This window comes from Tiliqua scincoides, chromosome 6, assembly GCF_035046505.1.
Source record: "Tiliqua scincoides isolate rTilSci1 chromosome 6, rTilSci1.hap2, whole genome shotgun sequence".
Classification (NCBI taxonomy): domain Eukaryota; kingdom Metazoa; phylum Chordata; class Lepidosauria; order Squamata; family Scincidae; genus Tiliqua; species Tiliqua scincoides.
In genome coordinates, this window is record NC_089826.1 from 89,046,305 (window position 1) to 89,060,297 (window position 13,993).

The window sequence follows — 13,993 nt, forward strand, 5'->3', positions numbered from 1 at the left end:
TTTGCTAAGAAAATAATTTAAGGAGGGCAATAAAATTAGAAAAAAAATATATTATAGCAAAGGTAACAGATGTATTGTAAAGATGGTTGCATGGACCAGTGGCATAGCCAGAGGGGGTGCACTAAGCACTAGGTTTTGCAAGGAGCCTCACCAGACAGCAAACAGCTCCTCCCCTTTGGAGCTGAACACCTCTGTTTTGCTCCCCCCATCTGGAATGGCTCCAAAGTGGAGGGGGAGTAGCTGCTTGCAGAGTGCATCCAGGCGCCTGCAAAACTTCATGCTTTGCACCCTGTCTAGCTATGCCACTGGCATGGACGAAGACTACTATTCCTTGAGATGCTTAATAATAAGATTCTGCTGTAATGAAATGCATACTAAGGTTTTTGGAGAAATGGGTTTACCTGTTATGAAGAACTCAGGATATGTAAACTTCCTCACAGATACTTTTACCTGTTCTAAAATGCACTGATTCAAAAATCTCTTCTTTGCTATTGAGTGAACCATAATGGAAAGAGTACACAGACTGCATTTGTGTTGGCAGGAGTCCTATTCCTTGACTGTTGCTTGAATTATTTTGCCACTTCCGTTTACTGAGTTGATTTGGGAAGCATATTATGGCCTGTGGGATGGAAATTGAAACTGATGCGTGGTTTGTGTAATTGCCACTTGAAAGTTTCACCCTGTGTAACAGCTGCCCTCCACAAAGTTAACAAACCACAAGTCCTTTCCAGTTAAGGAGGTGGATACTCCCATTTTCTTCTGGCTGAAGAAAGACCTCCATCCTCACTATGTATAGTAGATTGAAATCCACAGTTGTGATTAGACTTATATTGTCAGAAGCATGATTTGTACATTGTCAAATACAGGAAGCAAAATCAACTCTATGTCCAATTGGCCAGAATTTTAGATGGAAGGAAAATTTAGCATGTGACTTGAACTGACTTGCCTCTCTAGATTATCATCAGAGGTAAGCTTAGATTGGGATGATCATTCATTTGTTCTTTCGTTCGTTCTATCTTTCTTTCATTCTTTGTGTGTCACTTTGTCCAGGCACAGTGGTTTTGTGACTCAGGCTACCATCAGCTGCGATTGTGGAGCTGAGGTATCAGTACGTCCCAGCACGTGACAGGTCAATGCCATTTATGCAGTTTGTTCTGAGCTCATTGGGGTCTGTCGTCATGTACTCGGTCTTCTTGATGTTGAGACAGAGGCCAAATAATGCAAAACGGTCTCTCCAAGCTTGTACTTGCTGCTGAAGGTCCACCTGGTTGTTGGACGCGAGAAGAATGTCATCTGCATAGAGAAGTGTCCATGGCGCCAGCTTTTGCAGATCACGGGTGATGACATCTATCACCATGATGAAAAGCAGTGGAGACAGCGCTAAGCCTTGGTGGATGCCAACAGTAATGCGGAAGTCTTTCGACATTCCAGCTTCGGCCTGCACATGACTCTTCGGGTCCTTGTACAAGAGCTTCACCTATTGAACAAGTTCTTCTGGCACTCCTTGGTTATACAATGTATACCAGATGACATTGTGTGGTACACGATCAAACGCCTTTTCAAAATTAATAAAGGCAACACGCAGTGGCTTTTGCTTCTCTCAGTGCTTCTCAAGCAGGAGACAGGTGGCGTGCACTGTATCTGTCATTCCACAGCCACTGACAAAGCCTGCAGTTGGGTGATGTTGCAGATGCAGCAGTCAACGACCCTCTCAAAGATTTCCATTGTCTGAGAGAGGAGGCAGATCAACCAGTAGTTTGCATAGTCAGCAGGGCTGCCTTTTTTCTTCCAGATCAGGATGCTTCGTTGTCAGTCGGCAGGCGTCTTTTGCTTGGCAGTGATCTGGTTGAAGAAACGCATGAGCCAATCAACCGGGTTCCAGCAGTGCAAGTTCCAGAGCTCGGCAGCAATGTCATCAGGACCTGTTGCCTTGCCCGGCTTCATTTGTTTCAGCACCTCTGTGACTTCTTCAGGTCCGATTGGCTCAATGGGTCCATTAGTGGCAGCTGTTTGTGGATCGGCGGGTGCAGGAATTCCTCTGGAGATCTGCTCGAAGAATGTACACCAGCATTTGGTTGCCTGCCTCCGATTGTTGATCAGCTGCCCTCTCTCATTGTTTATGCTGCGGAACTTCTCAGAATCCTGAGTTTGGCAATGCTGCAACTTGGCGAGCTGGTAGATGTCGTGCCTACCATCACACGTGTTTTATTCTAAATATTTTACAAAAAGTTGTATAAAGATAATGCCAAATCCCATACCATTAGCTAACAGCACAAACTTATTGGGCTGTTTGGGGGGGGGGGGAGGATTTACTGAAGGGTCCTCCTTCACTTCCTGAGGAGGAGAGGGAGAGGAGAGAGCAGGTGGGGGGGGGAGTGAGGGCAGCCCCATGACAGGACCTTGCTCAGGAAGCATCCAGCACTGGTTGTTCCCACCTGACATCCACCTGAGAACAAGGCCAGGCAAGCCACACAGAGACCCTAAACCTCTTCCCTAAAGGGAGTGGGCAAAACAGATAGCCCGGCAGGGGAACTGGGGCACCCGTAAGGCACACCAGTCAACTTAAGAGTGACTGGGAATGACTGGCCTAGATGCCTTTAAAAGGGGATTGGACAAATTTCTGGAGGAAAAATCCATCATGGGTTACAAGCCATAATGTGCATGTGCAACCTCCTGATTTTAGAATGGGCTACGTCAGAATGCTCGATTCAACGGAGGGCACCATGCTGCAGGTCTCTTGTTTGTTCCCTGAGGCATTTGGTGGGCCACTGTGAGATATAGGAAGCTGGACTAGATGCGCCTATGGCCTAATACAGCAGTGCTGTTCTTATGACCTTGAAGGAGTGTGGTGAAAGGGTGTGGCTAGCCCAGGAGGGAGGGTCCACTCCTCCCCTTTCTCTGTTTATTTTGCAGGACTAAATAAATGGCCTTGTACTGCACTGGACCCATCTGCTTCAGGTATGTCAAACACTTTCATAAGACCCCTGCAGGTAGAACCCCCCCAACCCCCCAGGAAGAGAAGGTGGAGATGACAATGAGGCATCCTGCACACATTTTGACTGCTCACCTCTCCTTCACTTCTGTGAGGTTTAAACAGCCTACCTGCATGCAGGATGGTATCTCTGCAATCCGAGTTCCTTTGGTGGCAAAAATAGGCCTGCACTGAGGAAGAACAGACCAGGCCTATAAAGAGATCACATCCATAAACATGGCTGGGCTGGCCACCGTCTCTGGCTTTACACTCCCGTATGCGGCTTTGCAGGTGTCAAGGATGTGGGGTGGAAGATAAGCCACGTTTGTGGTCTGCTTAACCTAACCGCTCAACTGTGTATCCTTTTTTATTGTGTGTTGATATAGAGACCAAAGCTTTACAGTGTAGCTGCAATCTTCTCTCTACCCCCCATAAATATGTTAATTTTTAATTTTAACCTGCCAGTAGGTGACAGCCGTTTTTTGGCATTGGTTTTCAAACACAACTCAGTTGGCAGCTGAGTCTTCTGTCCTGCAGATATGGAATGGAAACACTAACTGCTGGTGATGGTCAACAAAGCACATTTTTTTCAGAAGAGTTTTACGTACACACTCTTAACATTCTGGCCCTGATTCAGGCACACACGTTTGCAGCAGTCCAGGTCAGATCAGTGGCAATGGTGCCAGACAGCTATTCAGAAGATGCAGGATGAAATTCTGAATGACTGATCAGATAATTCTCAGATCATGTCTGTACACAAACAGCCCCTGCAGCTGGACTGAACATTCAGCACAAGTATTTTCATGTACAGTTTGTGATATATGCCCTGCCTGGACTGGGAATGGTCAAAAACATTCTAATACAGAATCAAATGCTTTGAAACCTTTTTCAATCAATGCACGAAGGGCCCAATCCTAGTGGGATTTTGTGAGGATTGGGCCATCAGTCCACTTAACTCTAGACCAGGGGTGTTCAAAGTTTTTGGCAGGAGGGCCACGTCATCTCTCTGACACTGTGTCGGGGGCCAGGGAAAAAAGAATTAATTTACATTTAAAATTTGAATAAATTTACATAAGTTTACATAAATGAATATATTAAAGATGAACTTATATGAATGAATGAAGGTCTTGCAATAGCTCAAGGTCTATAAAAGGCCTGGCACAAAGCAAGGCTGGCCTTTCCTTCACTGCCACTGCTGTGTCACAGATGTGAAACAGCAAGCAGTGGAGGGAGCCCTCATCCCACAGCTCATGCGAGAGGTCAAACAGTTGCCCTCACGTTAAAAGCAGTTGTGTTGGGCCAGTGCAGGCTCCAACAAATCTCTGGAGGGCCAGAGGCTCATTGGAGACTGGGGGCTCTCTGAGGACCACATTGGGAGTCTTCGAGGGCCGCAAGTGGCCCCAGGGCCGAGGTTTGGGCACCCCTACTCTAGACTATGACAGAAAGTCATGGAAGAAAGTCGCATCATTTTCTCTCCCTCTCTTCACCACCATGGCAAATGCACGAAAAATGTTTCCAAAGCTGACTTGGATGATGCAAACAGATTTGCAGAGCCGTTGATTTACAGAATCGATACACCGATTTGGGAGATATGGAGACATTATGGGAGTATATAAAATATGGACTGGACAGCATAATGTGAAGATCTGGCGGGAGGGCAAACTGACAGCAGCCCCAACATGCAAAAATCAAGGGGAGAAATGGAATGCACAAGTGAAATTGCCTGCAAATTTCATGAAGAGAATTCCTCACAGGCCTACTCTGAATGCCTTACATTTTTGTAAAAGGAGACACACCATTTTCCCATGAAGCTGAGAAAAGGGAGCCAGGGAAGAAAGTCAAGACAGATTTCATTGTCACAGAAAGAGCCAGCAAGAACCCACGTGAGGGGTGAGGTGCTCCCTAATGCAAGACATTCTTTCCACTGGAGAGATTTTGGCACCGAAGTACTCACTAAAAAACTGGCTTGGAAATACCACAGGCAATCTCACGGCAAGAGAGCATGTCAAAACAGATGGTGGCTCACTGCCAGATACCCTATTGCATCTTTGCACAAAGGGAAATATCTCCTCCCCAAATCAGTGGTGTAGATAGAGGGTGTGCAAAGCACTAAGTTTTGCAGGGAACCTCACCCCAGCATACAAGTGGCCCCTCCCCTTCAGAGTCATTCTAGGCAGGGGGGGAGCAAGATGGAGGGTCTGCCTCTGTCTTGCTTTCCCCTCCCATGGCTGTGAAGGGGAGGGGCCGCTTGTGTGCTGGGGTGAGGTTCCATGCAAAATTTAGTGCTTTTCGCCTCCTCTAGCAACACCACTGCCCCAAACTGATATTGCTGTTTTAAGTAGGGCAATAAAAAGAAAAAGAAAAAAGTATTGTGATGCTGTGTTTCTAACCAAAATCTCCATGTAATTTCCAAATGGTGAAGACGCTTTGTTATCAGGACTGCCTGGCCCTTTTTCATCCAGCCAAGTGTTCCTTAGTGAGTGATGATATCTGGAGACAAAGACAGATTAGGGGCAACTTGCTGCCAGCTAAAGGTCAAATCCGGATGCTTTTGAAGTGAGTTTGAGTTTTTTTCCCCATACATTTCAGTCATAATATCTTATAAAAATGTCTTGAATTTCCTCCATATCATCCAACATTTCACAAATTAAAATAAGGACATTCCTTGTTGTACCTGTTTCCTTTCTTAATTAATTATGTTGTATCTTTTTCATTCATTCATTCATTCATTCATTCATTCATTCATTCAATTTACATTCCAGCCAGGAATTTTACTTTTTATTACTTTTCTGTAATTACTGTAATTTTTATTACTTTTCTGTACTTTTAGTACTTTACTGTACTTTTATTACAGCCATTTTATTACTTTTCAGCCAGGTCAGGTTTTCAAAGCAGCTTTCAGTTAAAAATGTACCAAGTAGATTTTAGGAAAGGAACAGAATAAGCTGCAGACAAACTGTGGGGAAGGCTGATGTTAAAGATGCTTCCCCCCCCCCAATAGTTCCTCTATTGATCTCATTTATTTCCATATCTGTAATGCAAATTGCTTGTCTCAGCTCTTGCCAACCTAACAGTTCGAAAGCATGTACAAATGTGAGTAGATAAATACTCCCACCTCAGTGGGAATGTAACGGTGTTTTGTGCACTGAGACGCGTAGCCATACCAGCCACATGTCCACAGAAATTGTCTATGGACAAACACTGGCTCTTTGGCTTAGAAAAGGAGATGAGCACTGCCCCTGGAATCGGACACAATGAGACTTAATGCTGGGGGGAAACTTTACATTTTAATGCAGATTTGTATCCTGCCTTTGCCATTAATGATTTTGACACTTACAACAATAAAACTGAACGGTATAAAATTAACCAACGAGCTAATTAAAGCCATTTGTGCCCAACATTGCATATAGATCAAACAGCAAAATCAGCAGGTAAAAGAGAAAAGACAAAAACCAGAAAGCCATTGAAAGGATCTCAGATATTATTAAAAGCAGGGAAGAACAGGCCCCCAAAATAACAGAAATGGCACCAGGTTAATACGTCTGGGAAGAGATGTCCTTCAGGTTGGCATCACCACAGAGAAGTCTGTGCTTCTGGTGGTCACCTGCCTAACTATAAGGTGAAGACATCTGGAGAAGGCCCTCTGGAGAAGTCTGCAGTTGGTAGACAGGTGTTTTAGATACCTCAGGCCATTTGGGATTTTAAAGGTAAACCTCAGCCTTTTGACCCTGGGGGGAAAAAGGGAGTCAGGGAAGGTCTTTTAGCACTTGTGTGATGTGCTTACGGTGGCAGCAGATAAAACTACTGGTCGTGCCCCCCACCCATTCAGCTGCTGGCCCAACCAAAGGGGAAAGCAGGAAGAAATGTGTAAGCATTCACCACTAAGCATTACTTCCTTTGGTCACCCTTCCTTTTTCTGGTTCCTTCCCTGCCATGGGCAGTGCCATTTCCTTAAGAAAAGTAATGATGCCCCAGGATTCCTACCTGCAGCTTGCAGGACAGTGCACGGGTTCAGAAGAACCCCAGAAGCATCTCCATAGATCAGGATACACAGCCCCATCCCTGCTTTGATGTTTAAAGTGGGTGGCATTAATCCCTGGGCCAGCTGGCAATAATCCCTGGGCAATAATCCCTATAGTAACAGGGAGGTTGTCTCTGTCCTGGGAATGGGTCAAGAAAATATTGAGTCACACCGAGTGACTGTAGGCATGCTACGTTTCCTTTCTTTTCTCTTGATCCTGGAGAATATTTGTTCAGACTCAAACAACTGCTCTGTTTTATGCATTTCAGCTCTGGTGAGTGTCTCTCTCCATGATGAATCTCCTTCTGTTTCACTTCTGTTTAGTTTGCTAATTGCCCCCAGGGGATCATCCATCTTCTTCTCTAGGTGTTCAATTAGCCGGGGCTTTGAGAGTTCCCATCTCCCATCCCTTCCAGCTTCCAAACTCATCTTTCAGGAAGCAATATATTCTGCTCTCCATTTACATCTCTGGCTCCTGGCCCACTCTGAAACTCAAACCCCCTTTATCGGGATGCAGGGACAAAGGCTGGAGCAAATGATGAAGTGCCGGAAGAACAGCCTAATGAATGCCTCTGTAGCAGTCATTTCCAGACGGTGGGCCCAGGCACTGACCAGTGCGACTGGAGAGAATCAGTAGTATCCATTAAATCAAACAATGCATTAAATAATAAAACGCTCTCCCCGAGACGCCCTGGCCCCACCTCCTTCGAATCCACCTCCTCTGGGTATGGCTCATTCAGCTGGGTCTCTCTGTGCATCTAGAAAGACGGGAAGCAGTGGCCAATGAGGATGCCTGGGACAACCACCACCACGGACCAGCATTCGTGTGAGGGAAGCCTCTCTGCCCTGGCAGAGACAAGAAACAGCAAAGTAAGCATGACATACATATGTATGTATATGAGAGTAAGAACTGACAAAAGAGAATATTTCTTTACCCAGTGTGTCATTAATTTGTGGAACTCTTTACCAGATGTGGTGATGGCACCTGAAGGCCTAGATGCCTTTAAAAGGAGATTGAACAATTTTATGGAGGCAAAGTCCATCGCAGGTTACAAGCCATGATGGGCATGTGCAACCTCCTGGTTCTAGAAGTAGGCTGCCTCAGAATGCCAGATGCAAGGGAGTGGCAACAGGATATCACTGTGATATACAGGAAGCTGGTCTAGATGGGCCTTTGGCCTTATCCAGCAGGGCTCTTCTAATGTACTTATGTGGCTGTGGACCAGCCAGCACTCACCTCAGACCTGAGTACAGCTGTCCACACTGGCTGAAGCCAACCCTGGAGATTTCTTCCTCCCAGCACAATGGAAGTCTGGACATTCCTGGAGACCCCTGCAACATCTCCCTGATTGCTTCCAGGAGTTACCTGGCATTGCATGCTGATTCCAGGAGACTCCAGAAGGATTGGCAACCCTTAGCATAGGACTGAGATTTGTGACCACAGAGCACATATTCAGGCTTCTTCTGATAACCAAATTGAATGGCACGTGGGTCAGAGGTGGGCTGGATCCCTTCTGCTGTTATCGCAGTCCCCTTATCTACAGTCATTAGAAGGTTGTGTGTGATGTGGTTAAGGCTGGAAAGGCTTGAGGGTTTTATTAAGACACACACATCCTGACATACCTCTTCTTCCATAATTCAAGCATGGTCAATAATTATTGCTTATAATTTACTCTGAAGAAAGACCCTGGACAGAAACTCTTAGACTGGAGACAACTCTTAGACTCACCAGCAATGGTGAGGTGGCAGTGGGCAGAATGGGACTCAGAGGGGGAGGAAAGCAGGAGTGTTAGGGTGAGAAGGTTGGTGGGTGGGAATGGGGGCTGGTGGGTGGGAATGGGGGAGGGACAGTTACCAGCAGCACTAATATGCACTGGCAACCTAGTCTCCTTCCTGCTCCCTTAATCACCTTAGTGCTGTGCCAGGAAAGTGCCTGCACACAGCAAACTGGCCTGATAGACTTGTGAACTTCCCTGCTCTGTGACTGAAGCCGTGTTCTAATTCATCTCACACCCTGACATTTGGCCCAGTGCAATGGTCAAAGTAAGCATCTAAATAGTATCAAGGACCTGATTCTCTGAACAGCATATGCATGGGATCTGATCCAGATCTCGCCCACGGGGGGGGGGGGCGGATAACTTCCACTGCAGTCCCATTCTGGATCAGGACCCCCTCCCCTGCCACAAATGCTATTTGCCCTAGTTAGTGAACCAATTTCCATTGGAGTCAATGGAAACCTCTACCAAAACAACATAGCCTGTCCAGAAGGGCTGTGTGGGTGGCTATCCAAACCAGGACTGTGGCAGAGTCAAGTCCCTGCCCCTCTCCATGGTTCAGATTTGGATGTCTACATATGCTGCTTACAAAACAAAACAAACAGTATGCCAGGAACAATGATGAGATTGTCACATCTAGTTTGAACCAAAGACTTTCACAGAAACCTGAAACGATGAATCTGTACCAGCCGGAAGTTATTTGGAAGAATTGAGTCAGACAGAAAGAGGGTAAAGGAGAGAGGAAAAGAACATCATTTCTTATATATTCTTGTTATGTTTCTGGCAGGAGTCCCTGTGGTCAAGTGCATTATGGGACAAGCTCACATGAACATGCTTGTTACGAACAGTCATGACTGTGGGCCATTTCCAGCCTTAGGAGTCTCCACTTTAATAGCCTGCACACCCAAATGTACTCGGGGGTACTTTGTACATTCCACGAACATGGAGAGGATCCAGAATTCACCTCAGCTTGATCCAGGGCGTCATGTGGGAAAGGATCACACTGTTCACATCAGCCAGGTGATTCCTTCCCACGCATGTAGCAAGGCTTAGTGAATAGGGAAACGACACCACAGTGAAAGTGTGAATCAGCCCCCAAAGTGTTGTTCGTAATAAACTATAATCCAGCACAAGCTTGTTTAAACTTGCAGCGTTTTATTAGGCTGATAGTTTCATTGTTTGCTCATTCGCTTATGTTCATTAATTCTTGGTAGGTGCAAAAAGGGTCCTTTTCTGCAGAGTTTTCTACTTTTTTCGCATGTTTTATTCTGCTCTTTTGCCAAGGAGCTCAGGGCAGTGTACATGGTTCCTCCCTTCCTTTTCTCCACACAATAACCCTGTGAGGTAAGTGAACCCTTTCCTTCTTTTGCTGCTGCTCAGAACATTCCTGGCAAGTCATTTGCAAAGAATTTCACCCCCACCCCAAGTTTAGGGGTCTGGTTTTTAAAAGCCCAGGATGTGATCCTCATTTCCATCTGAAACAAGGTCCCAGGCTGCAATGCACCAGTACTTAAGAGTAACACCCATGGAAAGCAGTGGGTCTGCTTCTGAGTAAAGAGGATTGCAACTGTGCAATGCATGTTTTATGTTACATGTTATATTTAAAGCCTCTGGCTTAACACACCAGGCACCTTAAAGAAGCATTTGACTGATGGTTCTACTGGTATGTTGTTTATAGGCACTTACTCTGACCCTGTTTACACAAATGTTGTGAAGACCAGAATTTTAAAAGTTAATGAACAAAAATGCATCTTATGATCTTTTATTGTATTTTTAATGAATTAGAAACTGTACAGTTTTTAGGTAACAATTACTGGAAGGTTATTTTTCAGGATCTGGCCTCCGGTAAAATCAGACAAAATTATAGTCAGACCCCTCTAAGTTTAACCTCCGACTTATCCGAGGCTCATAGAAAATCCCATGATTTGGGGCTCAAAACGTGCCCTCGACTTATCTGTGAGATCGACTTGTAGGCGAGTGTATTTCTTTCTAGATCGCCCTTTTTCTGAGTCTCGCAAAGCTAGGTGGGTTCCAAAAGAGCGTCATGTTCAAAAGTGATGCTAAAATGAAAACCACTGCACTACATGATTCTGGTGCTCGGTGTGTGGGTATGTGTGGGGTGACAGTTATCCACCCCACAGTCTCATACATCCATGAAATGCTATAGAGTGTCCAGTAATAGTAGCCACAAGTGGAAACTGAAGGCTCAGGTAACCTGCAGGTGCTGCCGAGCTTCTTCAGCGATGCCAGGGTGTATGTGTGAACATGTGGATGCACATCTGAAGGGGGATGCAGTCTTTCCATGCCATCGCTTTCAATAGAAACCAATATAATGCATATTGGACTTGCACGTGTGTATGCACCACTCCACACACTTTCCAGCATGACTCTTGAATTTCACACTGGCTTGTGCAAGAGTTTCCACATCCAGTTAGTTTGGAACTAACAGCCCAATTCTGAGCTGCCCGGGGCGTGCAGCTTCAGCGGCACCGAAAATGGCTGCCACCAGATCCTGCATGCCCCGGGCTACCCTGGGGTAAAGGAAGTAGCCCCACAGTGGGGTTACTTCCTTTACCACTGACCAAAAGGAGTTCGTTAAGGAGTTCGTGTAGGGCGTTGAGTCCTAAACGAATAGACAGGATCTGGTGGAGCGGAGCTCCAATGGACCCGCCTCTCTGCCTCCCTGCTCCCTCCCCCGGCACGCCTCCCTCCCACCCTCTCCCCAAGTCCCCATCACGCCTCCTCCCTGCCCTCTCTCTGCCCTCCGCCTGCCTCTCCTTCCCCTGAACGCCTCCTCCCCAACCCCCAGTGGCGTCATTAGGATTCGCGTCACCTGGTGCAGGAGGCCTGCACATCACCCCATGCAGTGGGCGGGGCAATGCCCCAGGTGGTGGGCGTGGTTTTGTACCGTCACCCCGCCCTCACTGGTTTTTTGGCTGTACCTTTTGTTAGAACACAGTTATTTCAATGCGGTTAGTTTCATTTCATTCTGCATGAAATTACGCATTGATTGATATATAACATGATGGGATTATTCCTCCAAACTCTGATTTTAGTGATTTTGAAAACTTGTAGAGTCTCCTACACACACACAGTCACACCTCCCCCCCCCCCCGTCAACTTACTAACACCTTATTGCAGCAGTTGTCAAACTTTTAGTACTGGGACCCACTTTTTAGAATGACAATCTGTCCAGGACCCATTGGAAGTGATGTCATGGCCAGAAGTGACATCATCAAGCAAATTAAAATAAATAATTATAAATAATTAAATTAAAATAGAAGAAATAATTAAATAAGGGGGAGCCAGTCCTGTTCCACCAAGTGAATCTACTCTGAAGTAAGTCCTATTGTGGTCAGTGGGGCTTACTCTCAGGAAAGTGTGGGTGGGATTGCAGCCTGTGAGCCCAATCCTATGCATGTCTACACTGAAGTAAGTCCCATAGTGGTAAATGGGGCTTACTCTCAGGAAAGTATGGGTAGGATTGCAGCCTGTGAGCCCAATCCTACGCATGTCTACTCTGAAGTAAGTCCATAGTGGTCAATGGGGCTTACTCTGTAGCCTGCCTGCAATAACCCCCCCCCCCAAAAAAAGAATCAGTGAGTTTTCTAGCCCTCTCCATTACCCAGTTTAAAGTTCTTCTTTAAACTTCAAGCATATCAAGATAAAGACTCACCTGGCTTTGCAAAATAGAAAACTTTCTCCTTACCATTCAAGCCTCTTTTTTGTCCTTTTTAGTGGGGGAGGGGGGGAGAGGCTGCCTTCTGGAACATATGTTGAGGTTCAGTTCCATCGGATTGGGACCATTCTGGTGTCCTCACATTCCCCTTTGCCTGACCTGACCACCAGCCAAGGCTTGTCTGCCTACTCGCAAGTAAACGCAACCGTGAGGCTGCTACGCTTTCCATAGGGCTGGGAGGGAGGGACCTCCTCCCTTTTGTGTTTTTGGGGGGCTGCATTCATTGAATTGGTGCCATTCTGGTGTCATTGGCTTCCTCTCAGCCTGCCCTTTCTGAAGGACTATGGCAAGTACACCTACTCACGAGTAAACGTGCGATACGGCTCACTTTCACTTTCCATAGGGCTCCATGCATTTTTTCCTTCCGGTTTTTTGGCCATAACTTTTGAACAAAAGGAGCGATTTCAATTCCGTTTTTTGCATTGCACTCTGCTGAGACTTATGCATCCAACGATGTATGGCACGACAGGGTAGCTCCAAAGGTCACGAAGTTAGGACGTACTCTCCCAGAGCACGTCACCCCCCCCAGGCCGCGTAACCCAGTGTGGCCTGCACCCCCCTAGCGATGCCAGTGTCACCACCTACCAGCCCCCTCCCTGCCCCTGCTTACCGTGCAAGACTGCCAAGCGGCAGAGGACGGGTGCCCGCCCAGTGCTAGCCCAGTGCTAGCTAGTGCTGGGCTAGGACGGGTGCTGGCCCGGCAGTAAGCCTTGCAAATGTGCCTTACGGCATGTTTGCGACAGTGCGCGACAGTGGGAAGCCGGCACGTCGAGCTCAGGATTGGGCTCTAACTTGTGCAATTTTCCCCATGTACCCATTATTGATGCTCTTTTTCTCACAGAAAGTGAGAACAATGTATGGAACAATCGATACATTTTTATTCTTTATAATAGATGTTTAGGAAATTCCTTATCATGTGACTCAATTAAGTCGTCATTCCTTTCAAAGTGTGTTTTAATTAGTTGCCACGGCACTGCACTTCCCTTCCCCTCCCTTCAGCCAACCAATTTGGGAACAGACCATAAAACAAAGCAATTAATTTCGAATATATCATTGTTACCAGTAAATTTGCCTATTGGGGGAAGCCATTTCCTGTATCACCACTTTTATCATGTAATAAAAATATATTAGATCTCTGTCTAGAATATGATGATTAATGCAGTGGCAATAAAAAAAATGTTGATGATAAATGCATTATCAGAAAAGAAAATTCATCCAGTTCCACATTTTGAAATATAGAAGCCTGATCAAACGGAATTAAAACAATATGAGGCTTCATTCTGATGCTGAAAAAATAAAGGGCATAATTTCTAAACCCAGGCAAGGCCCTGGCAAAGAAACATCAAGAGATCACTCAGAGCACATCTGTGTAACATCTATGTTGTATTGTGCTTGTATTGTGTATTGTGCTTGTGGCAAGGACACCAAGTGTCTGAACTGCTACAATGAGGTGGGACGTTCATAAAGGTTCCAGTTGTTCAGGTAAA

The 13,993-nt window shown here is 46.0% G+C and overlaps 1 pseudogene; it reads right to left on the minus strand.

Annotated features, from left to right (window-relative positions):
* Window positions 1-1,012: 1,012 nt before the first annotated feature.
* LOC136656113 (uncharacterized) lies at window positions 1,013-13,238 on the minus strand (annotated as a pseudogene).
* Between the last annotated feature and the right edge of the window lie 755 nt (window positions 13,239-13,993).